This window comes from Protomyctophum bolini (genome assembly GCF_963924005.1).
Source record: "Protomyctophum bolini genome assembly, chromosome: 5".
In the NCBI taxonomy this organism is placed as follows: domain Eukaryota; kingdom Metazoa; phylum Chordata; class Actinopteri; order Myctophiformes; family Myctophidae; genus Protomyctophum; species Protomyctophum bolini.
The window spans coordinates 3,782,703-3,799,826 of record NC_137866.1 but is presented as its reverse complement, the minus strand read 5'-3'; the positions used below and the strand labels follow the sequence as shown (position 1 = coordinate 3,799,826).

The 17,124-nt window shown below is 46.3% G+C and overlaps 1 long non-coding RNA gene across 1 annotated transcript in view; it reads left to right on the top strand.

Moving 5' to 3' along the window:
* The window catches only part of LOC308316196, a 224,131-nt gene extending 211,612 nt beyond the window's left edge, over positions 1 to 12,519 (top strand). Inside the window, exon 3 of the long non-coding RNA XR_013964130.1 lies at positions 12,444 to 12,519. This is a non-coding gene — a long non-coding RNA (uncharacterized lncRNA). The remainder of the gene's footprint in view (positions 1 to 12,443) is intronic.
* The last annotated feature ends 4,605 nt before the right edge of the window (positions 12,520 to 17,124 follow it).

The window sequence follows — 17,124 nt, the reverse complement described above, 5'->3', positions numbered from 1 at the left end:
TCACCCCCCCTTGTGGCACACCTGTGCTACACAATTTAGAGCTTGAGAGTACTGAGTTCACCTTTACCTGTTGATATATGTTTGTTAACATGAAGTGGAACCATCTAATGATGAATGGATTTACATTCATGTTATTTAGCTTTTTGACAAGTAACAGAGGGCTTACAGTATCAAAAGCAGAACTGAAGTCTGCAAAAAGGACACGAGCATACGCCTTTGGCTCCTCCAAGTGCTTGCTAATTAAATGGGTTATACTGACTACAGCATCCTCCGTGCTGCGCCCAGCCCTGTAAGGTGTAATTAAATGGGTTATACTGACTACAGCATCCTCCGTGCTGCGCCCAGCCCTGTAAGGTGTAATTAAATGGGTTATACTGACTACAGCATCCTCCGTGCTGCGCCCAGCCCTGTAAGGTGTAATTAAATGGGTTATACTGACTACAGCATCCTCCGTGCTGCGCCCAGCCCTGTAAGGTGTAATTAAATGGGTTATACTGACTACAGCATCCTCCGTGCTGCGCCCAGCCCTGTAAGGTGTAATTAAATGGGTTATACTGACTACAGCATCCTCCGTGCTGCGCCCAGCCCTGTAAGGTGTAATTAAATGGGTTATACTGACTACAGCATCCTCCGTGCTGCGCCCAGCCCTGTAAGGTGTAATTAAATGGGTTATACTGACTACAGCATCCTCCGTGCTGCGCCCAGCCCTGTAAGGTGTAATTAAATGGGTTATACTGACTACAGCATCCTCCGTGCTGCGCCCAGCCCTGTAAGCTAATTGTAAAGGATCCAGGAAGTCTGTGAGAAGACTCTACTACTGTATTACACACTCTCCTCTCCTCTCCTCTCCTCTCCTCTCCTCTCCTCTCCTCTCCTCTCCTCTGTTTCTCTCCATCCATCCATCCTTGTCCTTTACAGCCCATCGGTCATCTGCTGTCGTGTGCCATCCTCCACTGTGTGTTTCTCCCCTCCCCTCCCCTCCCCTCCCCTCTCCCCTCTCCTCCCCTCCCCTCCCCTCCCCTCCCCTCCCCTCTCCCCTCCCCTCCCCTCCCCTCCCCTCCCCTCCCCTCCCCTCCCCTCCCCTCCCCTCCCCTCCACTCTCCCCTCTCCTCCCCTCTCCTCCCCTCCCCTCCCCTCTCCTCCCCTCTCCTCCCCTCCCCTCCCCTCCACTCTCCCCTCACCTCCACTCTCCCCTCCCCTCTCCTCCCCTCCCCTCCCCTCCACTCTCCCCTCTCCTCCCCTCTCCTCCCCTCCCCTCCCCTCCACTCTCCCCTCTCCTCCCCTCTCCTCCCCTCCCCTCCCCTCCACTCTCCCCTCACCTCCACTCTCCCCTCCCCTCCCCTCCCCTCCCCTCCCCTCCCCTCCCCTCCCCTCCACTCTCCCCTCACCTCCACTCTCCCCTCTCCTCCCCTCCCCTCCACTCTCCCCTCTCCTCCCCTCTCCTCCCCTCCCCTCCACTCTCCCCTCCCCTCCCCTCCCCTCCATTATAATTATGTATGGGTTACCCAACGTTTCAGCTCCAGAACCCCATGCACCCCATCATTATAATTATGTAGGGGTTACCCAACGTTTCAGCTCCAGAGCCCCATGCACCCCATCATTATAATTATGTAGGGGTTACCCAACGTTTCAGCTCCAGAACCCCATGCACCCCATCATTATAATTATGTAGGGGTTACCCAACGTTTCAGCTCCAGAACCCCATGCACCCCATCATTATAATTATGTAGGGGTTACCCAACGTTTCAGCTCCAGAACCCCATGCACCCCATCATTATAATTATGTAGGGGTTACCCAACGTTTCAGCTCCAGAACCCCATGCACCCCATCATTATAATTATGTAGGGGTTACCCAACGTTTCAGCTCCAGAACCCCATGCACCCCATCATTATAATTATGTCAAAAACTCTTACTTTGCAGAATTCAAATAAAAATCACACCTGTGTGAACCAAGTGGTGCAACTCCCCTCTCTCTCTCTCTCTCTCTCTCTCTCTCTCATTAGAGACACAGCACTACCCCTCTCTCTGTTTCTGGCGTCCCCTACTGGTATAAATGAGTAACATACTCGTGCTCATAGACACAGGTACACAGGTACACGGACAAAGCTGGATGTAGAAGTGGTTGCACCACTTAAAAAATAGAGACATGGCCGAAGCATTTCCGAGGGGTCCGCAGCCCAGAAACGTTGAGAACTCCATGCGCTACAGGGGTCTTCCTATCCTACAGGGGTCTTCCTATCCCCACTCCGGGAGTGTCTCTGTATGGTGGTCTCTATCTGTTAAAACAGCTGGAATGACATGAAGATGGGAGTGTAATATTCTACTGGAATGACATCACTCCCCTCCCCTCCCCTGCCCTCTCTACCCAGCCAAGTATGCAGAACACATATACAAACACAAAGAACAGGACAATTTACATACATAAAGACATGAGCAATATCCACCGCTTAGATTATCCTGTGGCTACTACATCTCCTGATTAAGCCTCAAGGTCGACTGGTGGACAAAGGACCTCTTTAGTCTGACCTTATTGTATGCAGGTACACCATATCTCCTTCCTGAAGGTAGCAACCTATATTCTCCATACAACACATGCTTAGTATTAGAGGTGATTTTCCTTGCTAACCTTAGAATGCTGTTATCATATGTGGATGTATACATTTTCTGAAGTTGTTGTCCAACAATCTTTGAACTAATTTTCAGTTGTTGCAGCAGTTGTGACTTTCAGATAGATAGATAATCAGATAGGACCTTTCTGTGTGGATGTAAAGGCCAGGAAGTAGTATTTATGCCTCAGGAGGAATTGCAGCATATCTTCCGGGTTTGATGAAGATGTCACACGCTTACAGATAGATGTGTTTTTAAATGAAACTATTTAGTATTTATAATTGACTGAATGTTATGCTCTTGTGTTTTCAGCCCTCCTTGTTAAACTGACAGCCATGGAAACCAGGCTGGCTGCAAGTGAAGAAGCAAACCAACAGCATGAAGGTTTATAATGGAGAGGGACACTACACAGCTGCATCTCAAAACATTACAATATTAATTTAGGGGAGATGCAGAGAGACACTACACAGCTGCATCTCAAAACATTACAATATTCATTCAGGGGAGATGGAGAGAGACACTACACAGCTGCATCTCAAAACATTACAATATTCATTCAGGGGAGATGGAGAGAGACACTACACAGCTGCATCTCAAAACATTCATTTTTTACTCCTCTATTACACATAATTATGTTTTTTGTGTCCATATTACTACACCCAAAATAATTGTTCCGTGTGATAGAGGGGTCAGTTGAATGAAAGTTGCGCTAATATTTTAGAAATGGGTCAAAAACCAGAGCAGAACTCCCACCACGGGACTCAACCAATCAGAACCAGAGCAGAACTCCCACCACGGGACTCAACCAATCAGAACCAGAGCAGAACTCCCACCACGGGACTCAACCAATCGGAACCAGAGCAGAACTCCCACCACGGGACTCGGGCAATCAATTAATTTGCAACCACTATATTAATGGAAAGTATTTCATAAAGCTTAAGTAAAAAACATCTGAACTATCCCTTTAAATACAAAAACATTGGATATTAAAAAGACTAACATTGTAATACTACTCATTAAGCTACTAATTTAGACTGAAGTAATTAAAGCAGGTCGTATTTTTTGGAATCCTGAAATCTACCGGGCCAATATCATTCACCAGTGTTTTCAATTAGTCTAACATGGTTAAAATGGATTTTCAGGATGTCGTAAGACATGAATTTGCAACATCAAATGTCTGGGGTGAAACACCGAAGACAGAGTAGATAAACTATACCCCAGAAGTGTTTTAAAACCTAACCATACTGGCTGGGTCAAAATGACCCTTCAGTGTAAAATAAATAAAATAAAAAACTATGAAATAAAAAAAAACATAAAAAATTAAGACCTTTCTTAACAGGCGGATTGTATTAAAATACATGATCTTCAGGATAAATTCAGGGTCAACAGAAATCTCTCCCTCAACCATATTTGATTTATAGAATTCAGAAACATTATTTAACTATAAGCACTACTGGTGTTTTAATCAAACTGCATTAATTAATGATTGATTTAATGTTAATATTGTTATATTATTTCAGCCAACCTTGCTCAGCTGGCCAGAGAGAATGCAGGTAATTACCTTCACATTTAGAAAAAAATGTATGTATACCTACAATGAATACTGTGTGCGTGCGTGCAGAGACGTAATGTTTTTATAATCGTCAACGGGATTTTTTATTATTTCTTTCCACCCTAAACCCAAGATTCTAAACACTTATAGTTTAAGCGCCAGGGACGTTATCCCGTCTTTAATCCAACTATGCATTGTTAGCCAGGACTGTAAAGACGTCTTTTATACGTTAACTGCCCAGGACGGCAGTTCCGTCTTTTGAAGCTTAACTACTGTAATCTTTGCAGGGCAAATTCTCTACTTTTGGGTTTCCGGTTCAACAAGTTTCAGATGTTCAGACTCATATGTCATATCTTCTACATTATTTTTCCAAGTTCAATTAACAATACATCATATGAAAGCTTACATTATTTAGTTTTATAATAATTATGTAAAAAACTGAAAAATGACCATGGCCCCCTTGTTTATCAAACCACTGTACTCGGTCACATTTGATTCATATAATTTAAGAGCTAAGGTATTAAAAATCATATTTTAATGTCGAATCAGATTAACTATAATCACTAGTGGTGTTTTAATCAAACTGCATACATTAAATGAATGATTTAATGTTAATATTGTGATCATTTCAGCCAAGCTGTCCAGCGTAGAAATGAGGATGAATCACAGCGAGAGTCGAGTGGAGCAACTGGCCGATAACAATGAAGGTAAATAACTTCACATGTTTCGCTGTTGTTGAAAAGGGTCTCTGATTATTTACATTCAATGGTTTTTCTTACAATTTAGGCATTTAGCAGATGCTCTTAATCCAGAGCAATTTTCAGTCAGCAAGAACAAAACATGGTAATACATAATATACATAAAACATAGTCATTATGAATCATATTTTACATAAAACATAGTCATTATGAATCATAATATACATAAAACAGTCATTATGAACTCTCTCAGGGTTTCAAGTCAAATCCATTTTGTTGTTATGTTATGTTAGACTTCTCTATGGCTAAACAGCGTTTTTTAATGATTTATTGAAGATTCTCTGTTGTGACTGTGCGTCAACAAAATACCTTCAGAGAAAGCTTGACTTGTCTGCTTCCAGGAAAAAAATGAACTGAGTTGATACAATGTTTAGTTTTTGTGTTGGAAGCCATTTAAAAGAGCCTGCATTTACACCATGTAGTGTTTCTAGAACAACGAAAAAAGTTATGGCTGTTTTAAGTTTTATTTTCCTAATAACTTTTGTTCTACAAGGAGTACATACCTATGACATATCTCATTTTAAAGGGTGAGTTGTCTAGTTAAATAATAAAAAAATAAAAAGTTTCCCACATGTACCACTGTAGATATTTTGCCATCTATATATAGCATGGTCAGTCATGACCAAACTGACCAATCCAGCTAAAACTGCTGATAGCCTTGAACTGGAAGACGATAGAAACTCAAAGTTTTCTTTTGATAAAAGTAGACATTCTAACGCACATTTTGATATATACCATGTGTACATAGTCTTACCAGTACCTTGTCTATTAATGCATGCATCTCAAAAACCTGTTATGAAGAAACACAGTTTTGATAAAAAACACATCCAAGGACATTGTTTCGATATGACTTGGTGCCTATGATATGTATCAAAATATAGATTTGAATGTATACTGTATTATAAAAAATAAATTGGGTTCTTACTATCTACCGTTACAGAGTAAATCACAGTTTAAACTCGCTTAGTCAGACCATAAACCTCAGAATAGTGTACAAAATAGACATGACATGTATCTCGGATTGGAAAAGTGCATTTTTATTTCTTCTGACTACCAACATAATAAAATGATAATACATATTACAGAAAATAAATAGGCCTACATACAAAACAGTTACGCCTCCCCAGTGTCCCCAAACCACTGTACTGTGTAGGTGTGATATATTGGGTTTAGCTGACATTCCAATAACTGACAATGCAGCCAGGCCTTTAGAGGGCAGCAACGGACCATCTTGGGGCTGTGTTGGGTTACAGGTCAGATAGTAGTGGTTGGGTTACCCGGATGTTCTTGTCATGATGATGCGATCATATATACTCTAAGGATGCGATCAATGATGCTTGTTGTTACATTTCTAAGACACTCTTGGACAACTGAGTCATTCTTTCAGAGACTATATAACAGTAGGCTAAATAGAAAACACAACTGCCCCCTGAAATGAATGAATAAATCCGGTTCAGTGTCGGAGAACTCCATCGCAGCCTTGACTCTTCTTCTTCATCATCATCGTCCTCCTCCTCCTCCTGATGCCTCCTGATGCCAGTTCTAAATATATAAAAAATAAATAAACATTTAGCTGTAGTCAGTGCACGCTACTATGTCCATTGCATGGTGTTTTATTACCCGGCTGCTAGCGATCAAATACATTTATTGTGCCGCCGTGTCTTAGAGCATGATGCTACAAATAGCTAATAGTAATGTAGCTGATTAGCAGCTACATGGTCGGTTTGGGCTAATGCCGACCCTTATATATTCTCCGATGACTGCTAGCGATCAAATGATTTTATTGTGCCGTGTCTTTGTGGGCCGAGTCGTGGCATGCTCGCTACAAATGGATCCTTGTATAATTAGTATCACGATCAAATAATATGACTATTGCCCTCTTTGTGCAGTGTTTGTTAGCAACTATAGCCAATGGTGCTGGATATATTTTGGGCAGCTAAATTACCGATCACTCATTGGTGTCATTCTAACGTCGCCATAATTAGTCTTATCGTGATACTAATTATACAAGCATCTATTTGTAGCGATCATGCCACGACTAGGCCCACAAAGACACGGCACAATAAATTAATTTGATCAGATGTTTTTGTTAGCGTTATATACCCTATTCTCCGACTATGAATGTCACGATGACTAAGCTAGTTAGATCTATCTATATATGGTTCTACGACATCTATCTGATATCAGCACTAGGTAGGCTCGATGTCATATGTCATATTAGGGCTGAATTACCTTTTAGCGAAGGACGATGTGGGTTGACATGCGATGGGATGGTGGATGTTGCAGCCGGCCACCGGGCTGCCTGGGACTGGAAAAGGCCACTGGACACGGATGGATCATTACTACTACTCGCTACTCAATAAAACTCATGTTTTACTCAAATATATATATTTTTTCCTGCGCCGCGGGATCTAAAGAGGGACTCCCTCTGCTGCATGCTATTTTTCCTTCTCCCACGGCACGGATGAGTCACATGGGCGTCAGCTCCCAATGGCAAAACAGACACGTGTGTCACCTAGAGCCTCGGCATTCTCACAAGACCAGACAAGGAGGCCCTGTAGGGTCCTCGGTTACAAGTGGTCCTTCCGCCTTGGACAAGAGGCCAAGAGAGTACGGCTTACCCCCTATCTCGACTGACCGCTCCCCAGCGCGACGAAAGCTAAGGAAGACGCCCTAACACCGTCTACATACAGTCCCCACCTCACCCACTGAGAATCTTCATCATGGCCCAGCAGGACGGGCGTCAACCCGACGCTGCCCTACGCACCCTCGCGGACGCCACAGTGCCAGCCAACGCCGCCTCAACGGAGGCCAACCTTGCCCTAGCGGCCCGAGACGAACGCCATGCCGACACAATAGCGGCCATGACCGCTAGGGCCAACGTGGCCCTAGCAGCCCAAGCGGCCCAGGACAGACGCCACGCCGAGACAATAGCGGCCATGACCGCCATGACCGCGTCCTCGGCAGCGGCCACGACCGCCATGACCGCGTCCTCGGCAACGCAGGCAACCGCCGTGAGAGACCTCATTGCAGCCCTGACGGCCCACACAATCGTGGGACCCCAAGCCCAGCTCAGAACGGAGAACGGGCCGCCCGCCGACGGGCCGCCCGCCCGCACGCGCCAGGCCTCAGCCCCGCCCATGGAGCTTGCCCCTGCGCCCCCGGACGTCGAACGTCACGGCCCAGTCTGCATGCGTCAGGCCCCAGCCAACGCCCCGCCAGACGCCAACCGCCACAGTTCCGACACTGGCTACCAGCCATACGACGAACCATACCCCAGCGAACGGCCGGCAGATCAACCGCATCGCAGCCGCCCACCGCCCCCCGCGGCACGCCGCAGGGACGAGTACGCCGCTGGCACCGGCCTCCGACCCGGCAACGGCTACCCGTCCCACCACAACGGCCCTACCACGCACAGCAGGAGCGTTTGGTCGGACCATGGACGACCCAGCCTATCAGCCGGGTCTTCGTGTGAGCGTTGGACCAGCAATGAGATCGTCCTCGATAAATTCGACGGCTCCGATCCCAGGTCCTACAATCGCTTCGCGCGAAGTTTCCTACAGAACTTCGGCGACAACACGAGGTACTCCGACTCCTGTCGTTCGGCTTTACGACCCGAACCCCAGCCCGTTTGTCGCCCGGCTTTACGACCCGAACGCCACGGTTCAGTCTGCATGCGCCAGGCCGCAGCTCCGCCCACGGAGCCTGCCAATGCGCACCCGGACGTCGAACGTCACGGTTCAGCCTGTACGGGTCAGGCCCCAGCTCCGCCCTCGGAACATGGACCGCCAGCCAACGGGTCCCCCAAGGGCACCGAGCACGGACCCGGCAATGCTTACCACGCACAGTCGGCGGGCACAGACCCGCATTACCGCGACGACCAACCGCCCACTAGCCAACTGGCCCTCGGTGCGATGCGAGCCCACGCCCCGCCCACTCAGGACACGGCACGGCCAGCAGACACACCACCCCACCCAGCGCGCTACATCGCAGAGCCCACTCTGCCCACCGATGTTGGAATCCAGCACCCGGACAACGAGGCCCGTGAGCACTCTGCCTCACCGGGTGGAGACAGCAGCATACGTGGTACCCCTCCGCCAGCACCCGACGCTACGGTCGACGGGGGGAGGACGATCGGCCCCGGCCTCGATATGGTCGACCGCGGCGCCGGCACTCCCGGCCACCCCGTCACTCAAGAGGGAAAGCCGGCAGCGAACCTCCACTCAGGAGAGTTCGAGGGAAGCCAAGCGACCACCGAGGACATTCAGCTTTACGACCTGAACGCCCCCAAAGCGCCGATTGCCACAGTGCCAACGGCCGAGACGTCTGTCTCAAGCACAGCTCTAACCGCCACAACGCTGGCAGCCAAGGCTGTCTCCGTCCCCGCCCCAAGAGCGAGCACACCGCTAGAGACCAAGAGATTTAGCATCGCGCAACCCAGCATCACGCATACAGGGAACAAGGGGAGCACCAACTTCGCCCCAACGAGTGGCCAAGTCGCCACGCTCCACCTTGTCCTTTGTGTGAACTCGCCTCGAGACGAGCATGTGCATTCATTACAGCGGCAGACCGGGAAGACATCCCACCCGGCGCCCAGGAGAGGCGACAATGTCCCGCTCGATGGAGAGCCGCTGCAGATAAACGAGACGAAAACGAACAAAGCCAGGCCGGTCAGACTAGGCCGGCCAAGTTTGGCCATTCTGGTAATCTCACTGACAGTCGCAATTGTTCATCACACCGGCACGGCACGGCCCAAGCAACCGCTAATGATCACCGCGGGCAATCAGAAGATTAGCGCCCATCGGAGGAACGACTGGTTGCTACCAATCGACCCGAGCACGTCCCCGCCCGGCAACCCGCCGGGACCACTAACGAGGCTCCGTGCAGCCAAAGCCGAACTTCCCGGCCCGCCCGGCCTCAGATCAGTCATGAAACAGCAGGAGCCCGTATCCCTGTCAGTCATTGGTTGGACACTCCCAGCGGCCGCTAGCTGGACACGATCCCACACCACGTTCATGCTTGAGGTGCTATGGTGCCTCCTCCACTCATCATTTCAGATGCTGTAAGACGCCCTCCCATGCTAGCCAGGCCTGTCATTCGGCTTTACGACCCGAACGCCAGCCCGTTTGTCGCCCGGCTTTACGACCCGAACGTCAAATGGTCGAATGGCCCTGGCGCCCACCGACCAACAGGCCCGCTGACTGCAAGTCAGCGGCGAAGTCGGCGTTCCGCAGCCTAGTGCTGTCCGACACTCCAGCCTCGTCCTATAAAGGACGCACCAAGGCCACTGCGTTGAAATAACGCAGGGGGGGAGAGGAACAAACGGAACAAACCACAGCGACAGCGCACGCCGACACGATGAATACGCTGCAACGGCCCAAGCACCGCTGCGCAGCTCACCCCCAGCATTGACGCGCCGCCACCACCCAGCAGCGCCGACGACCCCCCGGTCCTCGCAGTCCGAACGACAAGCCCGTTGGCACTCCGACAGAGTCTGCGAGAGCACCTCAACACACCTCAGGGCATAGTCCGATGGAAGCCTTCGCACACACGAGACCAGAGCCCGGAGCGGCGATGGCCGCCATGGGCGTGAGGGGGGGAGCTCGAGGGAGGACTCCCCATCTGCACTACAGCCGTAGTGCCAAGGCCCCAAGGCAGAGTTGCATCCAACCCGCAGTACCAGCGACGCAAGCCGCCCCAGAGGAAGCGGCGAGTTCGGCGCCGATCAAGAGGAGCCACCCTGGACTCCAGGTCTGCGAGACATGCCTGATCCGGACACCGGATCGCCCTCCCCATGGGCCAGCCCGATACCACCAGTCACCCGTCGCGAAGCCAAACTACCCAGCGACAATCCCCGGTTCCACATCGGCCAGTCGCCCCTCGTGAAGAAGCCCCAGACGCAGTCATGCAGCCGCAACTACACACGGCCCATGACGCGGCTGTTCGAGTCTCAGGAAGCTGCCGGCTACAGCCGCAGTGACCAGAGGAAACGGATAGTGAAGCTGATAGCTTCACTAAGGGGGAGTGTTACGAAGGAACGTCACGAGGTCTCTGACATCAATACCGGGACGTCAGAGCGTGACATCACCCCGACGTCCCGGGACTATAAATACCCATGCCTACGCAGGTTATAGACAGAATGAGTAAGAAGAACCCGGAATCACCTAGCAGACCTCGGACACCATATCAAGACCTCGCTAGTAATCACCGGCTCTACCTGCGTTCAAGGCATCTAGGTCCCTGTCCCTAGAGCCTCGGCATTCTCACAAGACCAGACAAGGAGGCCCTGTAGGGTCCTCGGTTACAGCCACTATAGTTCCCCACACACTACAGAGGGCCACATCAGTCCCACACTCACTCCAGAGGGCCACTATAGTTCCCCACTCACTCCAGAGGGCCACTATAGTTCCCCACTCACTCCAGAGGGCCACTATAGTTCCCCACTCACTCCAGAGGGCCACTATAGTTCCACACTCACTCCAGAGGGCCACTATAGTTCCACACGCATATGGTGTAAGACTTGTAGTGCCGCACATGCTCAGATGCCCTCTAGGCCGCACACAGAAGCCTGTGAACATAGACATTCCATGCATAGATGTGCCACGCAATGGTAGCCCTCAGGCCTACCATTCTGACATGTAATTTAATAATATTTGGACTGCTGGACAGCTGACAGGCTCTCTTTACTATTAAAAAAATAGTATATATATTTTTGTATGTATATTTTCATGTGTGCGGCCTAGAGGGCATCTGAGCATGTGCTACATACCTCTTACATCATGTGTCCTTTGGGAAACCGGGCCAATATCAGTCACCAGAAGCAGAGACGTGTGATTTCAATTAGTCTAACTTGGTTAAAATGGATTTTCAAGTCACAATAGGTTCATATAGGATGTCGTAAGACATGAATTTGCAACATAAAATGTCTGGGGTGAAACACCGAAGCCAGAGTAGATGAACTACCCCAGAATTGTTTTAAAACCTAACCATACTGGCTGGGTCAAAATGACTCAGTTTAAAATAAATAGTTTAACTATGAAATAAAAAAAAACATAAAAAATGAAGACCTTCTTCACAGGCGGATTGTATTACAATACATGATCTTCAGGATAAATTCAGGGTCAACATAAATCTCTCCCTCAACCATATTTGATTAATATAATTCAGAAACATTATTTAACTATAAGCACTACTGGTGTTTTAATCAAACTGCACTAATTAATGAGTGATTTAATGTTAATAATGCTATCATTTCAGCCAACCTTGCTCAGCTGTCCAGCGTAGAAATGTGGCTGAATCAAAATGTGAGTCGAATGGACTCAACTGTCCAGCAACTGGCCAGAGAGAATGCAGGTAATTACCTTCACATTTAGAAAAATAATTATGTATACCTACAATGAATACTGCGTGCGTGCAGAGACGTAATGATCATATATGATGATATATAATCACTAGTGGTGTTTTAATCAAACTGCATACATTAAATTAATGATAGATTTAATGTTAATATTGTGCTTATTTCAGCCAACCTTGCTCAGCTGTCCAGCGTAGAAATGAGGATGAATCACAGCGAGAGTCGAGTGGAGCAACTGGCCGATAACAATGAAGGTAATATAACTTCACATTTATCAAATATCTTATGTAACATAACACAACGGGTCCATTTGGTTTCATTTTACGCTCTCAAGAGTTAAAGATCGAATAAGGGTCCATTTGGTTACTAACTCTGCATCATTTAGCTGCGGCCAGGGGACCACCTGGAACCCCTCAAGGACCCCTGGTTGAAAACCACTGCCATAAAACATTAAACTGTAGTAAAAAGGCAGATTGAATTAAAATCAGTACATTATCTCCAGGATAAATTCAGGGTCAAAATAAATCTGTCCTTCAACCATATTGGATTCAAACGCTGAGGTTTAAAACATCACATTAAACACGTTAACTGCCCAGGACGGCAGTTCCGTCTTTTGAGCTACTGTAATATATTTGATTCATATAATTCAAGAGCTAAGGTTTTAAAAATCATATTTTAATGTCGAATCAGATTAACTATAATCACTAGTTGTGTTTTAATCAAACTGCATACATTAAATGAATGATTTAATGTTAATATTGTGATCATTTCAGCCAAGCTGTCCAGCGTAGAAATGAGGATGAATCACAGCGAGAGTCGAGTGGAGCAACTGGCCGATAACAATGAAGGTAAATAACTTCACATGTTTCGCTGTTGTTGAAAAGGGTCTCTGATTATTTACATTCAATGGTTTTTCTTACAATTTAGGCATTTAGCAGATGCTCTTAATCCAGAGCAATTTTCAGTCAGCAAGAACAAAACATACCAAATAGCTGTAGCCTACAGAGTTCTGCGATACGATTTGGAAACCAAATAGCTGTAGCCTACAGTGGACTGTAACATTGCTTGGTCATCATGTAACTATATTACATGTATGCAGTCAGTGAACATTTACATTAGCGCTTTCATAGTTATATGGAGCATTTACCGTGGTGACGTTGATTAGGTAGCCTGTAGCTTATTCAGCCAGCTGGGTTCAACGAGACAGCAGTGTCTCGTTAAGCCCCGACGTTTCCAAGACGAGCTATTGCGGATGAATCGATGGTCTTATAAAACATGTAAGCCTATGGCAAGTTAACTTAAGTTATATAGTTGATGCTGAGTGAGCACTAAGCAGCTCATTTGGTTGGCAAACCAGAGGCCAGCCAGCGGTAGCATGTTCAACAACCACCGTTCTATTCTGTCACTTCTCTGGTGCGCTGCTGCTGATCATCGCCTCCTCCTCCACCAGTTCAGTCACATAATAGTATAGCCTAGACTGTAAAAGTTAATCGCCAACATTCCCCAGCTCAGCCTCAGCCCTCTTCATATTAAATAAATACATTACACAAACAACAGAATTGTTATTTGTGTTATAATAAAATATATAAAAAAGAAATCACGAGCCCGAGGCTCGGCCCGGCCCGACAAATTATCGTGCATTTTGGGCCCTACCCTACCCGGGTCGGGTTCGGGCAGAGATTGAGAACTCTACTCCAGAGGGCCACTATAGTTCCACACTCACTCCAGAGGGCCACTATAGTTCCACACTCACTCCAGAGGGCCACTATAATTCCACACTCACTCCAGAGGGCCACTATAGTTCCACACTCACTCCAGAGGGCCACTATAGTTCCCCACACACTACAGAGGGCCACATCAGTCCCACACTCACTCCAGAAGGCCACTATAGTTCCACACTCACTCCAGAGGGCCACTATAGTTCCCCACACACTACAGAGGGCCACATCAGTCCCACACTCACTCCAGAGGGCCACTATAGTTCCCCACTCACTCCAGAGGGCCACTATAGTTCCCCACTCACTCCAGAGGGCCACTATAGTTCCCCACTCACTCCAGAGGGCCACTATAGTTCCACACTCACTCCAGAGGGCCACTATAGTTCCACACGCATATGGTGTAAGACTTGTAGTGCCGCACATGCTCAGATGCCCTCTAGGCCGCACACAGAAGCCTGTGAACATAGACATTCCATGCATAGATGTGCCACGCAATGGTAGCCCTCAGGCCTACCATTCTGACATGTAATTTAATAATATTTGGACTGCTGGACAGCTGACAGGCTCTCTTTACTCTTAAAAAAATAGTATATATATTTTTGTATGTATATTTTCATGTGTGCGGCCTAGAGGGCATCTGAGCATGTGCTACATACCTCTTACATCATGTGTCCTTTGGGAAACCGGGCCAATATCAGTCACCAGAAGCAGAGACGTGTGATTTCAATTAGTCTAACTTGGTTAAAATGGATTTTCAAGTCACAATAGGTTCATATAGGATGTCGTAAGACATGAATTTGCAACATAAAATGTCTGGGGTGAAACACCGAAGCCAGAGTAGATAAACTACCCCAGAATTGTTTTAAAACCTAACCATACTGGCTGGGTCAAAATGACTCAGTTTAAAATAAATAGTTTAACTATGAAATAAAAAAAAAACATAAAAAATGAAGACCTTCTTCACAGGCGGATTGTATTACAATACATGATCTTCAGGATAAATTCAGGGTCAACATAAATCTCTCCCTCAACCATATTTGATTAATATAATTCAGAAACATTATTTAACTATAAGCACTACTGGTGTTTTAATCAAACTGCACTAATTAATGAGTGATTTAATGCTAATAATGCTATCATTTCAGCCAACCTTGCTCAGCTGTCCAGCGTAGAAATGTGGCTGAATCAAAATGTGAGTCGAATGGACTCAACTGTCCAGCAACTGGCCAGAGAGAATGCAGGTAATTACCTTCACATTTAGAAAAATAATTATGTATACCTACAATGAATACTGCGTGCGTGCGTGCGTGCAGAGACGTAATGATCATATATGATGATATATAATCACTAGTGGTGTTTTAATCAAACTGCATACATTAAATTAATGATAGATTTAATGTTAATATTGTGCTTTTTTCAGCCAACCTTGCTCAGCTGTCCAGCGTAGAAATGAGGATGAATCACAGCGAGAGTCGAGTGGAGCAACTGGCCGATAACAATGAAGGTAATATAACTTCACATTTATCAAATATCTTATGTAATGTAACACAACGGGTCCATTTGGTTTCATTTTACGCTCTCAAGAGTTAAATATCTAATAAGGGTCCATTTAGTTACTAACTCTGCATCATTTAGCTGCGGCCAGGGGACCACCTGGAACCCCTCAAGGACCCCTGGTTGAAAACCACTGCCATAAAACATTAAACTGTAGTAAAAAGGCAGATTGAATTAAAATCAGTACATTATCTCCAGGATAAATTCAGGGTCAAAATAAATCTGTCCTTCAACCATATTGGATTCATAGAATTCAAACGCTGAGGTTTAAAACATCACATTAAACACGTTAACTGCCCAGGACGGCAGTTCCGTCTTTTGAAGCTTAACTACTGTAATATATTTGATTCATATAATTCAAGAGCTAAGGTTTTAAAAATCATATTTTAATGTCGAATCAGATTAACTATAATCACTAGTTGTGTTTTAATCAAACTGCATACATTAAATGAATGATTTAATGTTAATATTGTGATCATTTCAGCCAAGCTGTCCAGCGTAGAAATGAGGATGAATCACAGCGAGAGTCGAGTGGAGCAACTGGCCGATAACAATGAAGGTAAATAACTTCACATGTTTCGCTGTTGTTGAAAAGGGTCTCTGATTATTTACATTCAATGGTTTTTCTTACAATTTAGGCATTTAGCAGATGCTCTTAATCCAGAGCAATTTTCAGTCAGCAAGAACAAAACATACCAACAACAAACTGTGGGAGGAGTAGTGCGTCAAACTAAAGACTAATCCAGTGGAATAAGTGGAATAATAATAAAGTGTTACAGTTACAAGAGTCTGGTTGCCAACCACACTAACTATAAGCACTACTGGTGTTTTAATCAAACTGCATTAATTAATGATTGATTTAATGTTAATATTGTTATATGATTTCAGCCAACCTTGCTCAGCTGGCCAGAGAGAATGCAGGTAATTACCTTCACATTTAGAAAAAAATGTATGTATACCTACAATGAATACTGTGTGCGTGCGTGCGTGCAGAGACGTAATGTTTTTATAATCGTCAACGGGATTTTTTAAAATTTCTTTCCACCCTAAACCCAAGCTTCTAAACACTTATAGTTTAAGCGCCAGGGACGTTATCCCGTCTTTAATCCAACTATGCATTGTTAGCCAGGGCCGTAAAGACGTCTTTTATACGTTAACTGCCCAGGACGGCAGTTCCGTCTTTTGAAGCTTAAAGGTATAATGACATTATTTTTAACATAATTTCAACAACATTAAAAGTCTTGGCCATGGTCCTTCAAACATGTCTAAAAAGTTTGAACAGAAAAACTCCACTCCAGTATTTCTTGCCAGGAGTTTTTGTGTATGTGTAATATGCATCCTGAGAAGGCATAGAAAAACACATTATTTTAGCCTGTAGATGTCGGTAATTCCCCCTTTCCTGTCAATCACTACCCAGCTCCGCCCCCCCACCCCTCAACCCCTCCCCCCTCCATACCTCTCCGCCCCCCCTCAGAGAAAGGGACTGTTTTTTTTTTTCTTCACAAGTTCACAGTATCTTACTGCAGCCAAATACGCTGCCAGTGCCAACGCACGCAACTTCTTCTCCTCCAACAGATGA